We start from the raw sequence: 18123 nt of genomic DNA on the forward strand, positions 1-18123 counted from the left end.
TGACGTTTTATTTATAGCTCACATTATACAGAATCGAATAGTAGGATTTTTTAATGATGAATTGAAAAGAATTTGGAATGAAACGGAGGTAAATTCGAATAACCGCAGAGAGTATATTCGGCGTCCCAGTCAGGATTCTGCACCACAATCTTTCGAAATAAATTGTAGCACGTTGCCGGCACACCAACCTGACCGGTTACTTTACTACACACAGGGAACTTCTTTAGGTCTCTGTCTCTGTTTCAGTCTATTTTAGTTGCGGTGCATTTGAAGCCCTCAATTCGTGGTCTGTAAAGCAACTTTTATTGCTTCAAACCCACCCTCTTCAGCCTCTCATACCATTAAGTTCTAACTGTCGATAAAGATTTCATAGGTACTTGTGTTCATCCGAAACATGGATGCGAGAAGGGCTATTGCCATTGTGTAAGAGCCGTAATTAGCACAAAACAGACCACCGATCGGAATCGAAGGATTTCCTTACTGAGCACTCTCGTGGTGTCCAATAGATTAACATTTTAAATGCCAAGCCTCGTGATAAAACTGTCCGCTAGGAATGATAAGACTTCCAGAGAGTTTGTGACACTTACACAGAGAACCCTACAAATCATTCCTCAAATGACCTTCAAACAGCAACAGAAATATCTCAACTGAAAGACCGTTCTCCACGGCCTGTAGTGCGCAAGCGAACTATATCGACCGAGCGACCGCAGCTTGTCGGCGTAGTGCTAAATTTACGGATAGAGGGTGTCACGTGGTCAGCGCAATAGATCCCAACTGCCGTTAAGCTCGGTTTTGAAGTCGGGAGCCGCTATTTTCTTGATATAGCTCATCGATTATCTTCACGAGGCTGAGTGGACCCCGTTCCAGATCCACTACTCAGAAAATCTCGCCGAGAATCAAACTCGAACCTCTGGATCTGGAGCCAGGAACTCTGACCACTTGATTCTTGGTTCTTGATTGACAGTAATGTTATACTAACGGATTAATAACAAGTCGATGTCTTTTTTTGTGGCGGATATAATGGGAGTGCCGAAAGATAATCTGATCGGCACGTGGCGTCGTAAGTGTTGCATTAGGCCGCGACTTCCTCTTTCGAAACATTTCTTGCTCTATTTACTATCACATTCGTATCCTGCTGCACTCTATCTCGTTTTGAAGTTGGAAAAGGGTCGTTAAGTAAAGTAGCAATCAGACCAGTTTCTTAGTAAGATATGTAGCTATTCACTCTAACATTCAACTGGCAGATGCTTGAAGATGAGGATGGATCAAATTATGTAATGTGGAACTTCACAATTGTTATCGTTCATCAAATATTATTTGCATGATGAAATCAACAAATATTAGAGAAATGAAAAAGGCAAATATATCCTTGTAACAGGTCATGAAGGTCAATAGGGTTGTGAGATGTCGAGGCTCCCGCATTTTCTACATAATCGGCTCACAGATGGCGCTGAGGTTGTCAGTCTTAGGAGCTGGTTGCCCTTTAACAGCAAGAAGATTCCTGGTACAAATTTCTATTAGAGGCTGACTGGATCTCAGGACCATAATGCGGCTGGAAGGATTAGATAAATTATAAAATCCAATTACATCCGGAATCGAACCCGCGACCTTCCGGCTTATAACGTAGAGCCTCAACCAACTACTCCACTGCTTAATTATATGTTAGGAAAACAACCATATCGTTAAGCAATCTTGAAGTATTTTAGGAAACTACTATACTACTAGCCGGAATGTCGCGGGTTCGAATCCCGACAAGATTATTGGATATTTCAATTGAACTAATCCTTCCAGCAGTACTATGCCCCTGGGGTAGACTCAGCCTCTAACAGAAGTGAGTACTAGAAATCTTTCCGAGGGTAAGGGCGAGCGGCACGTAAGGCTGACTAACTCACCGCCATCAGCAAGCTGATTGTTTAGAAAATGTGGGCGCTTCTACCCCTCACAACCCTATGGGCCTCCGTGACTTGTTACAGAGATAGCTTTACATTTTACTAATCGTTCTGTAAATCAGTAAGTCAGTAATTCATTTCGTCAGTTACGTACAAGTTCACGCGTTCTATCTGCTTCTCAGTCAGTTATTTTGATGGTTACTAATTCCCTCAGTTTACAGTCAGTTACTTAGTCACTTAATCAAAATCCTAATTACTTAGTCGGTTATTTTTGGTTAGTTATATAAGTATCCCCCAAAAAAGTGTCTCCACCTTGTCGTGGTGGTGGGGCTTGCGTCACTGTGACCTGGAGAGCTATGCCGGCGGTAGTTTAACTACTGGTAGAGTCACACATACCGGAAAGGTCAAGGGGTAGAATCAAGACTAAAACAGATACCCTGGTCTGTCCTCCAGGTTGGGGATTGGGTGTGAGGCTAAGAACCTCATCTTGTATAAAGTGTTTTGTTCAGAAACCTAACAACAAGCCTCGGGTCATCATGCGTGGATCCATTCCTATGGCAGCACGCACTGGCTGTGGAGGCTGGTTGTAGAGGAGGCCAAGGTTCACTGAAGACTGTAGCGCCGAGGTAGGTAGATAGGTAGGTAGGTAGGTATGTGTGTAAGTAGGTAGGTATGTGTGTAGGTAGGTGGGTAGGTAGGTAGGTAGGCAGGTAGGCAGGTAGGTAGTTGATTACTTTCAGGATGAAGCATGGGTAGTGCCGTTCGATAATGAAATATGAATTTAAAAGGATTCAGGAGGAATCGGCCATGGCCGAATAAAGGGACTCTCCGGTGTTTATGAAAAGAGATACAGAATGTCACGGTAAAACTCCGTGAGGAGAGATGGTGTCCTGACAGAAAATCAAAACAAACATCTTTTTTAACCTTGGCACTAAAGCCCCAGTGGGCCTAGGCCTACATCCTTGAACTTCTCCGTTCACTTCGGTTTTTCTAGATCTTACACATTCGGTAGGACTCGTTGGGCGTGTGATCAGCTCGTCTCAAGGCAAGCACAGAAAAACACACACACACACAAACTAAACATCCATGCCCTGAGTGGGATTCGAACCCACGATCCCGGTTTCCAAAGGAGCGAAGTCAGTGCATGCTTTACACCGCTCGGCTACCGTGACCGGCTAAACCGAACATCTCCCGAATAAAAATCTAAAGTGTTACTACTTGATATTTTAATTCGGCGTTAGACGATCAGTCGGTTAGTTAATGATTAGTTAAATCGTTAATTTGTAGGGAGTCATTATGTGAAAGGGCCCTGAAGTATATGACACCCCTGCTTTGCCAATCTTGCTTATCTCCTTGACGTCCGAGAGAAGCAACTCACAGCGGTGAGCTCCCGAGAATTCTGTATGCAGACACACGCTCCTTGTGTCTCTTTATATGTTGGACTTTTATTGCACGGTGAATCCCACCAAACTCACAGGGCACATTCGCCGACAGATTGCATTTATCAGACAGACGTTACCATAAAACCCTTTCTGAAAGAGTCACAGCACTTATTTGTGTTCCGAGTAATGTAAAGTTCTGATAACTGTTTCTCTATGCAGTATCATACAACTTTAAAGGCTTTAATGGGGAGAAATAAAACATTACATTCTGCAAATTACATCTGCTGTTTGGTTCAAGATCTTTCTTGATTCTGTATATTCTACAACTAACCTTCAGAATATAAGACATTGTAATTTTACAAATAGTTTCATATGGGTGTAAAACTTCGTCTCTCACCTTCTTCTTCCATTCCTCTTTCTCCCATTTGGAGCTCCGAGAAACACTTTATTTCACTTCAGTTTCTTAATCCTAAAACAGTCTGTATGACTCCTTGGACTGAGGATCAGCTCTTCGCAAGGCCGATACCTAATACAAACAAGATATGCATGCCTTAAGTGTGATTCGAACACACGACCCCAGTGTTGGAGCGGCCGAAGACATTTCATGTCTGTGATAAGCGGTCTGTCATATTAAGGGTAAAATATGGACCGAGGGTTTTTGAGAACAGGGTACTGAAGTATTTGAACCTAAGACATATGAAATAATAGATAAAAAAGTAAAATTAAAGTTGTGCTGTGCTTAATTAATTAAACATCACGCTACGAAGACGTATGGAGAAGTGAAGTTAGAGCTCCATTTTCTTAACTTAGGCACTAGTCAAGCCTTTGTCCCTTTACCCACGGAAAAGAACCTCCCGTTTCCCGTTGTATAAAAAGCGGGCCTCAGAGCCGGTCTGAACGCCGTGTAGCAGGAAAAAAATCTCTTCCCCCTGTCGGGAATAGGACTTCGGCCGTCGAGTGCGTAGCCCATCTTTCTGCCGAGTAAGCTATCGCGACTCCCATGAAGTAACAGGATCCTGGAAAATTTGCATAAAGATGAAATTTATAATTAGATCTAAACATTTGTGACGTCGTTACATTAATATAAATATTACGTATGTTTCTGGACATTATCCATCGTCCTGTTTTTATTTAAAATACAGCGTTTCGGAGACTGAATCCCTTCTCCGTCTTCAAGTGAAACCTACTCAGTTGGCCCCATTCGATTGAGCTAGTCTCCTTTTTCCAACCTATCGATTGAACCCAAATTTGTAGGTTTTACCTGAAGAAGGAGGTAGAATCCAGTCTCCGAAACATTGTGTTTTAAATGACAACAGGACGATGGCAAATGCCCAGCAACGTAATATTTGTATGAACTTCATAATCTGCATTTTTCAGACGATATGAAGATGATCAGTAGTGAAGGATTACATGGGCAGGGCATGTAGCACACACCTGAGAGAAGAAAAACGCATACAATTTTTGGACTGAAGCTATGAAGGAAACAGACCAATGTGAAGACTTAGACGTATATGTGATGATGATGTCAAAATGAATCCTAAAGTAATAGGAAGTAAGGTTGTGGAGTAGATTCAACTGGCTCAGGTTAGGAATCAACGATGGGCTGTTGTGAACACAATAATGAACCTTCGGGTTTCATAAAATATCTGAAATTTTATGAATGGCTGAGAAACTATTGGTTTCTCAAGAAGTACATAGCTTAGTGGAGTTAGTTAGTTGTTGCGTGTCTTCGTATACAATTAACTAACAAGCCAGCTATATAACTACGTAACAAACAAATTAGCTAGGTGAGTATAAATTAAACACCTAAATAATCAAATGGCAAGTTACTCAACCAAATAATGAGCCAAGTAATTGACAAACTAACTAACCAATCATTTAACCAGTTACGTAACAAATTAAACGAACATTATCTAATGAGGAACTAAAGCAGTTTTCTTCCTTTCTGATCCAGGACAGTGCTGTAAACATTTCATTGTATTATGTAGAGTGAAAATCAATTAAATTTTCCTGATCAGTTGCACACTGTTCTCTCCCTGTGAGACGCTATACTCCAAACGCGATCAAACTGCCAGCGGTAAACACAACCTCGTATAACCGGAATTGTGGGAGTAGCGGTGACGCTGGTAGGTCTCATTTGGGATGGACTCGATTCGAACCTCGGTCTGGATATTGGGGAGTATTGAATGAGACCTCTCATAGTTTCCTCAGTTCCTCTAGGCAAACGTCAGGATTGTATCATAATTAGCAAATGAGAGTTTCCTTTCAAATTTCTTCCAGTTCTATTAATCCCATCATTCTAGGCTATATAGTTTGGCTACTGGCGGCGTTGTGTGCTGCCTATATATCTACATATTTCTGTATCTATGGCTCTACAGCCCTTGTGGGCTTTGGGAAGATTTTTCATTTTCTCAGTCTATACAAATTCGGTAGGACTCTTTGGAAGGGCGATCAACCCGCCATAAAGCCGCTGCCTACGCACAGAACAACACATACAGCATAAACGTACACAGATATCCATACCTCGTCTTGGATTCGATCCCAGGAACCTAGCGTTCGAGCGAGGGAAGTAAGTTCATGCCTTAGACAGCGCGGTCACTGTGATTGTGCTGTTGTGCAATTTTCGGCATGTAAATTCCCTTCTGCATGTGAGCAGACATTAAGGAAACGTAATAAAGTTTGTGTACCTCCACCTGTCGGTAATGCGCTGCATAGAACGTTGAAAGTCTGCCAACGGCGGAGTTGGAATCAACAGGGTTGATGTCTTCGGGTGTGTCTGGAAGCCCTGATGCAGCTCCCACAGCGGGCGATGAGCCCGAAATGACGTTATGACTGAACGAAACAACTGAGCGGGGTTCTGTCCTGTATGGTGTCATCGCGCGGGTAATGAACACAGGTGATCATGAACAAGTGTGAACACGTGGTTAAAGGGAGAGAAAAAAATATTTGGCAAGCAAGCCGCTCTGAAAATGGGACATGAGAAATGTTTCAGTTATCACGTGATTAATGAAGAGGGATGGGGAAAATATTTCAGAAAACAGGGGGGCCTAAAAAGAAGAAACGAAACCTGTTTCTGAGACAGCTGGTTGTAAGAAAATATGAAGCTAGATACTTTTGCGACCACGTGATTAAATATGACGTTAATTTAACGGGGGATAGCAAGTGATCTGAAGGCCACGCTATAGCTCAAGCAGTTAGTCGCTGGCTTTCCACCGCGGCGGCCCGGGTTCGATCGTGGGATTTGTGGTGGACAAAGTGGCCCTGGGGCAGGTTTTCTCCAAGTACTTCGGTTTCCCCTGCCAATCTTCATTCCACCAATTGCTTCACAGTCACCCTCACCTATCATCTGGGGCTGGTAAAACAGGCCAGAAGTGGCCGCAGTACAAGGGACTTAGTCCCACCCCACTAGCAATAAAAAAAAGTGATCTAAAAATATAAGTTGAAGCTGTAGTTCTGGAAGGAATACAGGTAGTATACAGATAGGTAGTATACGGTAACGTAGTTGGTTGAGGCACTACGATACAAGCCGGAAGGTAGCGGGTTCGAGTCCTGATAAGGTGGATTCTTTTTTCAATTTACCTAATCCTTCCAGCCGCACTATGGCCCTGGGTTCGACTCAGCCTTTAACAGAAATGAGTATCAGGAATCTTCCTGTGAGTAAAGGGCGGACGGCTCATAAGGCTGAATTCACCGCTGTCTGTGAGCCGGTTATTTAGAAAATGTGGGAGCCTTGACGTCTCAGAACCTAATGGGCCTCCATGGTCTGTTACAGGGATAGCTTTGCATTTTTAAGAAATTATCTTTTAATACGTGATAACTTTTAGTTAGGTAGGTGGCTATGAATATTAGGGAGTAACATATTGACTCAATTTTCTCAGTAGAATCTGAGGGAATTATGCGTCTACGAGAAGTTCGTAAACATATACTGTGAAGAGTAGAAGAAATCAATAAGTTGTTAAGCAATAGATGTGTTGTTTCTGTTAATAGATAACACCTAGTTTGACATACAGATTTTTACAAAAAAGAATAAGCATTTTCTTGGAATATACCTGTTGTTATTTGAAGGTCATTTGATGAAACTTTTCTAAGGGTTACCATACAACTTGTTTACCCTCAAGAAGCTTGGAATTTCAATCAGGTTTTCTGTTCCGAGGCAAAATATTTAGAGGACGAAGTAAACTGCAAAATAATTTGATGTTTAATCTAAAATTCTATTTCGTAGACATATGTAAGTGAATGTCTCTTACTGGAGTGTGTAACAGACCAAGTGCAATCGAGTGACCCTATGGTCACTGCGCTCTTGTCGGGTATTGACACTGCTAAGAGACATGTGCCTGTTTCTTATAGCAGGCGGCGCTGTGGAAAGCTACGTATGTGTGGAGGGGTGGGAGCGTCGGTCGGCGTCGGAACAGAGAGGACGGCTTGGCAGTAACCCGCGAACTCCAGCCTCGTTCGGTAACGCGTATAGTCACATCGCTTCGATATCATCACGTGTTGAACGCACTAGGGTAAGTACCCTACTCCTTATCGCAAATATTAATTAATTACTTGAGTACCTTCAATCTCCCAGAGTAAAGACCTCTGTGGGTACTTGTGATGTAGTTACTGAGGAAATTCAATTAATATGTTATCTTGCTAAGACGATCCTGATGATTGTACTTCTGAATGCGGGAGAGAAACACTACCTCGGTATGTGTACCCTCATTTGAATGTTAGTGCTGTCGGCACCTGTTCCTGAACTATAATACGAATCTCAATGTTCTGTGACAAGCCCAGACTGAAATTCCATGTCGTTTTCGGTTTGTAGATAAGTTTCTAGACCTTACAAAATTTAAGATAGACATCTCTATCATGGCAACGATATTCAAGATATTTTGGGGCGTAATTTCATCATTATATTACTGTCAGTTGGGATTATATTGTTAGTAGCGCGTTTTTATACATAAAGATGTATTACCATTCCAATAAGAATACACTGAATAAAGAGTATTTCAGAGCCCCTAACAGAAACGAGTACTAGGAATTAATTAAATACTTTTCCTGGGGAGTAAAGCGCGGCCGGCGCGTATGGCTGACAACCTTACCGCCATCTTTGAGCCGATTAACTAGATAATGTGGGAGCCTCAATGTCTCACAAACTTATGGGCCTTCACGGCCTGGTACAGGGATAGCTTTACTTTTACTTGGTCTTGAGTATTTGCTAAAACCTCTTTATGTAATACCCTCAGTAGGATATTACTGTTCCTAAATGCAGCGGGTGTCACGGTAGCCGAGCGGTCTAAGGCATGTACTGTCTTCGCTCGCTCGGAAGCTGGGATCGTGGGTTCGGATCTGTTTCCTGTGATGTACGGACTGAATTCTTATATATTATTCTTATACACTGCCGGTCACGGTAGCTGAGCGGTCTAAGGCGTGCACTGTCTTCGCTCGCTCGGAAGCCGGGATCGTGGGTTCGAATCCCGCTCAGGGCATGGATGTTTGTGTGCGTTTTTCTGTGTTTGTCTACAGGTAGAGGCCTTGCGACGAGCTGATCACACGCCCAAGGAGTCCTACCGAATGTGTAAGAGCTAGAAAAACCGAAGTGAACGGAGAAGTTCATGGAGGTAGGCTTAGGCCCACTGGGGCTGTAGCGCTACAGAAAAAAAACCGCAGCGGGTACTGCTATTTGGATATAAATAACCTGAGGAGAGTACTAGTTCATAACCGCTGCTTGTTACTAAACTTCCGTAGTGACCTCGATACGTAAATATTCTCAGTGTGATATTGATAAAAATTAATTTATTTTTTTTTTGGTAAACGCGGAGGCTTTTTAATTTTGAGTAATATACAACCTCATCTGAATACTGGAAATTTCTACTTTTGCTAAATTTCCTCAGTGGAATACTGGTACTAGTCGTACCCGTTTCCAAATTCGAGATTATTAGTGTTACTCCCCTCATCAGAATACTTGAAGTAACTGCTACTTACTATAGGATTCTGATTGTGTATAACACACAGAGATATTGGGTTTTCGGACTTCATCCATCGTCCTGGTTTTTAAGATAACTAATAAAAACACGACGTTTCGGAAACTGGATCTGTTTCTGTCCTCAGGTGAAGGAAAACACCTATTCTGTTGGGTCCCTTAGAAAGAGCTAGCCTCAATCACGTCGTGTTTTTTTTAGTTATCTTAAAAACCAGGACGATGGATGAAGTCCGAAAACCCAATATATCAATGTAACTGCTACTTGTTGCCGAGTTTTCTGCGGAATTTCGCTACAGAAGAAACCTCAGTGAAATATTTGTGTTAGTGGTACCCGTTTCCAAACGCGAGGCTATTACTGCTTGGGTACAAATACTCTTATCCGAATGCTAGTTCAAACCACTACTTTTTGCTGAATATTCTCTAGAACCTTTCTAAGTAAATGCCTCAGGTTGGATCCTGATTCTAACGGTACTTGTTGCTAATCTCACGGAGTAACGGCCAGCTTTGATCACTTTCACCTCGAAAGGGATACTCAAATCTTTATCGACTGTATCCTGCGGTTGCCTAGTTGCCCTGATGCCTTGTCAAGTTATTTTGAGCCCTGGATAAACACGATCTTTAGTAACAATAGAATTTTACGACCGTGGACTGGTGATTTGGTATCCGATGGTCATCAATCAGAAAACTGGGTGAAGGGAGAAGGGAGAAGGGAGAATTGGTTTTATAGGTCGATCGGTTAGTGGCTGTTTGAGCTAAACAAGTCTAGTGACTATGTAGGACTCTCAATAGGTTAACTGTTTGCAGTCTTAAGAAGACAGAGAAGTGATAAGTGAATGGGGAAATTCGTGGGAGAACTGGAGATATTTTGAAGAAAGCAGTCTTCTGGGATGTGCCACCGTGTAGATGTGGTGTTAACCAACGTTTCGGAGGAACATATCGCCTCCATCTTCAGGGTAGAAGAAAAAATAAATAATCTCTTCGCTCGCGGATTATTTATTTTTCCTTTTACCCTGAAGATGGAGGCGATACGTTCCTCCGAAACGTCGGTTAACACCACATCTATACGGGGCCACATCCAAGAAGACTGCTTTCTTCATAGTCACCGCCGTGAAAACCTCAAATCTTACATGGAGATGTTTTTGTGGAGGAGACTTTTCTCCTTTTTAGAAGATACGTACATAGACTTGGCCGTCTCAGAGTTTAGATTGTATCAAGTAAACAAGCTAGAATAGCTTAAATTAATGGATTGAGATAAAGGTCGTAGAATTTTGATTTAGTATATCATCATACTGACTGCTTAAAACATTCGGAGAGAAAAATTGTGGGAACTTCCCAATTCGAATTTTCTGTATGTCATTTTAAAGCATAAAATTTGTTCAGAATCGGAAAAATGCTCATTAGCATGGGTTTTTGAAAAGATTTCGTTGATTCATATTATTAGTAAGTTATATTAATAACTGTTTGCAGGAACAGCGGGATTATCAAAGTCAAAGTCAGAGTCCAAATTACTTTCCGACTGGCGGTTTATCGCCAATCAGTTCGTCTTGGCGTCAAGCCCTTGATAACCACAACCACATATTTTTCCTTTCAACTGAACCCTTGCGGTAATAGTCTTTTTGTAACTACCTCTCTGACGAGAAGATAGGTTGGTCTCTTATGAAGCCTTTAAAATTATATTTAAAACTTTAGTTCGTACCTCACAGAAAACACACAGTCACAATTAAAAGATTTAATTTATCAATGCTCTTTAAATAGAATAATAAATCATAAGAAACACGTGAGTGCATTCTGTGAACAAAATTTCCTATTTCTTGGTGATAAATCTTGTGACGCTTTGATCTTGATTCGTCATCTATTTTACATCTTGTGTATCTTAAAATCAACAGTGTGAGTAGTGTGAAATTATGAGGTGGGAAATTTTATGTGTAAATACATTTTGAAATTGGATACACAAAAGGAATTAAGGGTATTACAGTTCGGTATGACATTTTCTTGTTTTCCTCCACCGTCTTCTTGCTTGCAGATAGACCGTAACGTGAAATGCGGTCGTTGTGAAACGACGCGGTATTTGCTTCGAGTTCCTGTAAAATTCCTATAGAGTAAAAGTAACCCTTTATTGTATTTGTTATATTCATTTTTACACCCTGAAACACGTAAAAATAAAGAGATGATTGCAGTCTAGACAAAAACTAATAATAATTTAGACGCTGTAGGATCTGAAAGAGCGTTTCAGTTGTTATAGGATCAAAAATAGTGTCTCAGGTGTTCCAGGATCCAAACTAGTATTTCAGGTATTCCAAGATCCGAGAAAAGTGTTTTGAGTCCGTTGGCTAACTATGAATTTTTTTTTAATGTTTCCATGTTTTAGACTTGGTTGTTCTCAGCAGAGATCATGCTGATTTCGTGGAATCCACTAACATAGCTAAGGATTGCATGCTGTTTATGGATTCCCAGCATATTATGGAACCCGAAGGTTCATCACCGTCTTCACAAGAGCCCTCCACTGGTCCCTATCCTGAGCCAGATCAATCCAATCCATAACATCCCATCCTATCTCTCTAAGATCCATTTTACAAACTTCGAAAATTCCAAGTGCCAAATCTCATATCCATTTTCTTTAGCTTAGGTCCCTTATCCAAGGAATCCGTCCAGCTACGAGGCTTTGTGTTCATTTTCGTAACAAAGTAATTTTTTACGGTGAGGAGCTGTTAGCCCCACGCCCAACTCCAAAGCTTGAGGACCACCCCTTGTCTGCTATACGCGACTGCTTATTCAATTTATTCTCAGCTTCCCTCCATACCTGGGGGGTGTCTCCTCCATCCGCAACCTGAGGACGCGCCATGCCGTGGTGACGAGGGACCCACCGAACATGGGTTTCTCTGACACTACGTGTTTCGGCCCCAACTGGCCATCATCAGGTGTATTTTTACTTTACGCAGCGGTCACACTGCACACAATTTAACATTTAAGACTCCAGATTTCACAATTGTTCATTTAATCGGTGCCTGATATTCCAGAACTCGTCTTTCCGTTTTTCCGGTTATGTTAACCTCTGTTAATATACTCTCATTGATTTGGGTAACTTTCTTTTATAAATCCACTATTTAAATTTAAAATTTAAACGTATTGAAGGAAAGCAGCGGCACGACACAGGGAGCCTGCACGAAAAGCAAGAAGTAGCTGCTGCAGCACATGTAGGCATAGAGCGGGTATTCCCCGTGATTTTAAATTTTAAATTTTAAATTTAAATTGTGGATTTATAAAAACAAATTTAACCAAATCAACGAAAGTATACTAACAGAGATGTTAAACATAACCGGAAAAACAGCAAGACGAGTTCTGGAATATCAGGCATCGATTAACAACGCAACAATGAACAATTGTGAAATCTGGAGTCTTAAATTTTAAATTGTGTGCAGTGTGACAGCTACGTAATGTAAAAATACACCTGATGATGGCCACTTGCGGCCGAAACATGTAGTGTGAGAGAAAGAGGACAAGGAATATACAATAAAGTGTTGCATTTACGATAGAATTTGTACAACGTATTATACATATGCATGGGTTCATGGATTGTAATAGGATTTTAGGTACAGTGCTTGACCCTTCCTCCGTCCCACAGAGAATTTGTAACCACTGCACTACTGCATCTTGCCATACTTGTACTCACTTAACTTCACATGTAAGCCACTGACTAGTAATTGATTTCAATGGCCGTCAGCCTTTTTATTGCAAGGAGTTTGGTACTTAAAATTTACAGGTTGGCCAGCTTAATGCGAAATGTGTTTCATCTTTGTTCTAATGTTTGAGACAAGGAAACTCACTTGAGGCAGACCGCGCTTTCAGCATGTTCTCCAAGCAGAAGTTCCTACAGCCGAAGTTCGAACATATGGAATGTAGCTGTTGAGTGGGTAGAATTCGTGGTTTGTAGTTAGGATGTACCGGGTTCAGATATCGTCCAGGAAAATGTTTTTGCCCTGACTGATGTTCCCAATTTTACACAGCCCTTGCGGTGTCTGAATTTGTATATGTAAGGGTTGGGCCATAAAATCCAGCCCTCGCACTGCGACCATCAGTGATCTGTTGTGCTTCCCCTTTGGATTAACCCTTTATTAATCCTACACTTCGAATGAAACCCCTACGGTGTAAGTCTGTGAAGTGGGTAAAGGTTTTGCTTCAAAGTCAGGGTGACCTGGAGAAGGACCCCCCTGACTGTATGTGATTATAATTTCACTCGTTCCTTCATGTAACTTCCGGGATCATACTTTAAACTGGGCCAAGAACTTCCTTCCACATTTTCCAATTTATCATTCACTAATTCTTTTAAGCCGGTCACGGTAGCCGAGCGGTCTGAGGAATATATTGTCTTCGATCGCTCGGAAGCTAGGATCGTGGGTTCGAATCCCACACAATGCATGGACGTTTGATGTATGTATGCGTTTATTCTGTGTTTATGTTGTCCCGTGTTTAGATAGAGGCCTTGCGACGGGCTGATCACCCGTCCAAGGGGTCTTACCATCTGTAAAATGATCATGAAACTGAGAAATCAGGCCTGTGCCTCAAAATGGGAGGAAGAGGAGAGAAAACGAAAATCTTTTAAGATTTAACATTGTATAGGCGAAGAAATTAACGTCTATAAATGAAGCATGAATAAGTCCCGCAGGGACAGAAAGCTAAGAAAACCACTAGAAGATTACTCTTCCGCTTCTTCTTCTACTTGTGTTTCTTTTTCCTCCTTTTGTGAGGCAGACTCTGAATGCTGGACCCTCCTACTGTATGAAAGTGTTGTTCCTGTCATCTGTGTACTCTGTTTCGGAGGAAGCTACTAGCTTCATATTCAGGACGAAAGTGTAATCGAAGCAAGGACTCAGCAAGCTTGTTCCTCTAAAATTTGGGGGGAACTTGTTTTCGGAGTACACGTTGTTATATCCCAGAAGATACAAATTTTCAGGGGCGCTACCGTAGGAATCTGAACTGTAAAATAGTATCAGGGTCGTTAATGAAGTTAATATCAAATAAAAATTAATAGAAAATAAATATTAATTTGTATTATTGTTTTATATCACTGCGTGTTTAGATCATTCTCAAGTGGCTCATAAAATATTAAATGGTAAAAGAATTTAATATTAAAACGGATCCATTTTCGGCGTGATGATATGCCGTAAGATGAGGTGTTAAATAATTTAAATTTATATTGACTTTGTATAACATTTGAAAAAGTAACATTTTTAAAAAGTACCATTAGATATGCTATAATGAACCAATTAACTTTTTAACTGATATATTTTTAAGTCTGTTACTTTACCTATATTATTAGCATTCAAAGAAATAGATAAATAAAGAAAATATGACAGATATTGTTGTGTGAAATTTGTAGGAATATTTTCCAGAGTAACATTAATTAAAATGAGAACACACGTAGCCAATTATTGGTTGTTATGGTAACTTGTGTGATGTGGGAACACTGGGTAACCTTTTGAGGCATCACATGAAAGAGAGAGAGACAAATTGTGGGACATACCAACCCAGCGGTCTGTTATATCAGAAGCATAGAAGCTGTCCAGGACATGAGCAATTCTCAGTTGCCTCCGCGATATTAAAGGAAATTTATTGATTTACTTGTATTATTTGAACAGTTGTAGAGAAGGGTTGCGGACCATACTGGTCACATGTTCTCCCTACAAGCGTAACCGAAATGTACGAACAAATTTTGGGCACGATTTCTACATACCAAAAAAAAAAACATGTACATATCAGCATGTGTCTGGAAATATTTAATTTGTGAGCTATAGCTCAAAGAGTACATTTATAGTACATGCTCAAAATGTCCTCCATGAAGTTCAATGTACGCCTTGATACGTCTCGCCACGGGCCGCCTTATCCGTACAGAGATGCCGGGGCCGTTGCGTATAGTCTGACAGGAATTCACAGTGCAATGTGAAGTGCCTCTTCTTTGTCAACAGGAGCTGCATACACAGGGGGTTTTAGATGTCCTCACAGGTAAAATTCCAGATGTTTCAAGTCAGGGGAGCGTGGAGGTCATGCAGTGGGTCCTCTTGTGCCTATCCATTGGTCACGACATGTATTATTAAGAATATCTCGCACAGCCCGGCTACATTTTGCCGGAGCGCCATCATGCATTCTTTCAGCCGTAACTCACACAAACAATAAACCCTCGCTATTCCGGTTACAGTTAATCCTGATGTCGGATAATCAGGATCGAAAGGAAAAATGCTGTTCACAGTTGAGAACATACTTTAAAACACATATGGCATTTAGGAAAGCAGATAAGTCACCTATCTGTTCAGGCAAACCCTGACTATTTCTTTAAACCTGCAGCATTACGTTCAAAAACAAGTACAGCTTCTGAGTCTTCTACTGGTGAATAATTGCTTTGTTTTTATAGTTTTTAACTAAAGACTTTAGAGTGATATATTTTTTATTTATATTCATCCGCCCTACTTATATCAATTTTTTTTTTCATTGGCGCTACAGCCCTCATTTGGGCCTAGGCCTACCTCCATGAACTTCTCCGTTTCACTTCGGTTTACTAGATCTTACACATTCGGTAGGACTCCTTGGGCGAGTGATCAGCTCGTCGCAAGGCCTCTACCTGTAGACAAACACAGAGAAACGCACGCAAACATCCATGCCCTGACTGAGATTCGAACCGACGATCCCGGCTTCCGAGCGAGCGAAGACAGTGCATGCTTTAGACCGCTCGCCTACCGTGACCGGCTACTTATAACAATACCTTTTCCATATTTTTAAGGAGACAGTAGCCGTTTGACCTAACACAACCCGCAAAAGAAGGAAGGTAAAGCCATTATAATTCCGCTACAGGGCTTGTAAAGTATTATCAGTGGATAGTTTTTTCTACTCAAGACACCCACGTATAGCAAATTTACTTATTACTCCTTAAAATCGATAGTAGATTGTAAATAAGCTATTTATATGTTAAAAATATCCATATGTTTGTGTCATAGATTCTCTTTTCTGTCTCTTAGGACTACTTTTTTCTTCACTAATCCGGATTATCGCTTTATCCGGATGATGTTCCCCCAGTTGATTCATATTAGCGAGTGTTTACTGTAAATATTTTAGGACATGTATTGATATGGACAGATTTTCTTGCCTTGATATGTCAAACTCGTACCCAAAGTTGATCTGCATCTTTCAGTTACACCTTGTATGGTGAACTGACAGAGGAACTCAAATTGTTATGCAGTCTGTAGACATGTGTTTGAGCTGCCACTACATTACCTCAATTGGAAATCTGAGCCCAGGGATTTGTGCCCGCGTGGCTTCTGGTTGTTTATAAGCTCACCGGTTACGTTGCTTCATTTGGCCATAATTCCGTAGCGTATCTTGAATTTCTACAGAATATGTCGTGTCGTCAGCGCAGAAATAACGCAGAGTTTTAATACTGGTCGTAAAGTATGGGTAGAGGTTTTATATTCTGCACAACTTTCAGACCGTCTCTGCTTCCTATTTGTCCACCAAACCAGTTCGTACAGAAGGAACTTCACCCGGGGGTAAAGCAGCCGGGGATTGAATCTGATCATTCACCTCCATCCACTGTCGAAGTCTAGAATATGTCGAGCTCGAACCCAGGGACGCAGTCAGTATATTGACTGAGCTGTTGGGTCAGTATTTAAAATATTGAATTTACGTCATGCATTGAATAGATAAATTTACGGAAGAAAAAACTGCTTTTCTATCGTTTTTTTTATTGCTAGTGGGGTGGGACTAAGTCCCTTGTACTGCCTATTGTACCAGCCCCAGATGATAGGTGAGGGTGATTGTGGAGCAATTGGTGGAATGAAGATTGGCAGGGGAAACCGAAGTACTCGGAGAAAACCTGCCCCAGCGCCACTTTGTCCACCACAAATCCCACTTGACCAGGGCCGGGATCGAACCCGGGCCGCTGCGGTGTGAAGCCAGCCACTAACCGCTTGAGCTATGGCGCGGCCAAGTGTCGAACTTACTCCTGATATGGATCCATATTGTAGGGTTGTTCTTTGTTTTGATATTGAAGTTTTTACAAGATCCCCAAACTTAAAATTGTAATTAATTGATTAAAACTATTATTTTAAATTATTAAAATCAGATTAAAATCAGGATATATATAAGTGTATTGGTCATGTACCCTACAATATGTATCCATATTAGGTATAAATTCAGCATTTAAGATGAATCAGCACTTGATGATGACCCATTAGGTGTCGAAACATGTTGTGCTTCAGATATACGACCTTCATGTAAATATGTCATCTATATACCTTTCAATAAATTGTTGTGTTGACTGAAATAAACATTTTTATGTATAGATGTAACAGGATGCAACACATAAAGAAAAAACTGACTTGAGTTGTCCAGTGGTTGAGATTAGCTCTGTCTGAAGGTTCGGCCACACAGGGCGCTACGTACGCGACGCACGCTACGTACGCTATGTTCGCTATACGAACAGAAAAATATCTCCGTTTATTTCCAATGTGACTGGCCACACAGATTTCCGTACGCTACGTACGCTATGTTAGCTGCGTCGCAGAGTGTACACAGCGTACGTAGCGTACGTAGCGAACATAGCGTAGCGCTCTGTGTGACCGAACCTTAAGAGAGAGACCTCTGTAACTGTCTCCCCACCTTTTCACCTGATCACAGAATCAGGTACAACTTCCTAAATTTTATGTTCTTTCGGAATAGTAGGTATTTGACCAATTCCAGATGTTTAGCGACCCCGAAAAATTTACTATATTGAACGACATTTCCAATATGGCGATTTTATTTCGAATTTTAATTTTGAAATAGAATTTCATAAATATTATTATGATGTACTGGCCAACGTCTATATCTCACATTGCAGAAGGGACTTACTTTCATTCAG

At 41.2% G+C, this 18123-nt stretch overlaps 1 protein-coding gene across 1 annotated transcript in view; it reads left to right on the plus strand.

Moving 5' to 3' along the window:
- Positions 1–18123, plus strand: part of LOC111864314 (potassium voltage-gated channel protein Shaw) — a 261436-nt gene that overhangs the window by 64414 nt on the left and 178899 nt on the right. Inside the window, exon 2 of the mRNA XM_023851473.2 lies at positions 7619–7779. The gene's annotated coding sequence lies outside the window, so the exon portion shown is untranslated. The remainder of the gene's footprint in view (positions 1–7618; positions 7780–18123) is intronic.

The sequence above is a fragment of the Cryptotermes secundus genome, unplaced genomic scaffold, assembly GCF_002891405.2.
Source record: "Cryptotermes secundus unplaced genomic scaffold, Csec_1.0 scaffold29, whole genome shotgun sequence".
Classification (NCBI taxonomy): domain Eukaryota; kingdom Metazoa; phylum Arthropoda; class Insecta; order Blattodea; family Kalotermitidae; genus Cryptotermes; species Cryptotermes secundus.